This window comes from Trachemys scripta, chromosome 2, assembly GCF_013100865.1.
Source record: "Trachemys scripta elegans isolate TJP31775 chromosome 2, CAS_Tse_1.0, whole genome shotgun sequence".
Classification (NCBI taxonomy): Eukaryota; Metazoa; Chordata; order Testudines; family Emydidae; genus Trachemys; species Trachemys scripta.
Window position 1 is genome coordinate 64,961,064 of NC_048299.1, and position 1,389 is coordinate 64,962,452.

The window sequence follows — 1,389 nt, forward strand, 5'->3', positions numbered from 1 at the left end:
GGGGACGCTGGCTGGGGTGCTGAAGCCAGATCATCGGTGGGGGTCAGGGTTGGAACCCGGAGGATGTCAGTGAGATTCACTTTCATGGTAGTGGGGCGTCCCCTGCACGTGGCTTGATGAAACTTACATTTCTTTTGGGTCTCGAAGGGGAGATCGCAGCGGCTACACTGAAAAGCAATCCGTTTGTTGTAGGTCTTATGAACGTGTTTGCTGAGGGCCACCAGGGTCTGGACTCCATGGACGGGGAGACAGAAGGGGCAGAGGAGGAGACCTGTAGGGAGTGGGTACTGGAGGTAGATGCGGTCTTCTTCCCCTGCCTCACTCTCCGTGGGGCGGATCTCTGTTGTGCCTGCAGACTCGCCAGGTGATTCCTCTGGGTCCGGTAGAGAAGTTTGGGGAGGTGAAGTCGCTCTTGGGGGGGTGCTGGACTCACTGGCCATGTTGTCTCTTTGCCTGGAAGGGCAGCTTGTGGCATCGAGATCTTGGGCTCTGAGGTGCAGTCCCCTTCAAGCGGCCCTCCTCCGGACAGCTGGGTGGTAAGTAGTTTTAGGGTCTGGGGTTGAGGAGGTGGTTCCTTCCGGAGCATCCCTCTCTGGAGCAGCGGGGCAGCGATCAGTATCCTGGTCCTGGGTCGTCGAGGGGGCTCCCACGGTGGCATCCTTCCTGGTGGGGCAGTGATCAGCAGGCAGGGTTCTCTGGGGGTCCCCCTCCTGAAGAGCTGTTGAGATATTCTTGCTCCTGGATATGAAGTCCTGAAGAGCTGTCCGTCTGGACCCAGGTCTCCCTGCAGAGGTATCCACAGGGGGTTTCTTCAGCCAGCTCCTAATGTTTTGGCTCTTGCAGGTGCTCCGGGTCTTCCGTGAAGCATCAAGGGTGGTCTTCAGAATAGGTTTTTGCAGAGATTTCTGGGAAGCAGGAACAGCAGCAGCCGATGATAGAATAGCTGAAGCTGAAAAAGAGTTTTCTTCCAAAATAGGAGAAGTGGAGTATATCTTTAAAGCAGCATCAATTTTTTCAAAAATGGCTGCAGGTGATTCCATTTTCTGGATGGGTGTTTGCAATCATCCATCAGAAAAAAAAATTAAACTGATAAGAACAGACACTACACTTTGATCTTAGCTCTAAGGAGCCGAGAAGCGTATTTGTTGCTTCTGAAGAACAAGCTGATTGCATGCCTAAGCAGGATCTGAATGAGCTCTCCTCGGACACCTAGTGATGAGCTAGGGAAGAGGACATCAGGAATTGACCTTGTTTGCATGGGCACACCCACCCTGCCTAGGTGCTCAGCATGATGGGACTACTTTGCCCAAATGATCACTTTTGGCTAGTGTTTGTGAGAGGGGAAGTATTGCCTCTTAGAGGTGACCAGAGGGTGGTATGTAATTGTCC

At 53.0% G+C, this 1,389-nt stretch overlaps 1 pseudogene; it reads right to left on the bottom strand.

The window, feature by feature from the left end:
* Positions 1-912: 912 nt before the first annotated feature.
* Positions 913-1,141, bottom strand: LOC117873990 (annotated as a pseudogene).
* Between the last annotated feature and the right edge of the window lie 248 nt (positions 1,142-1,389).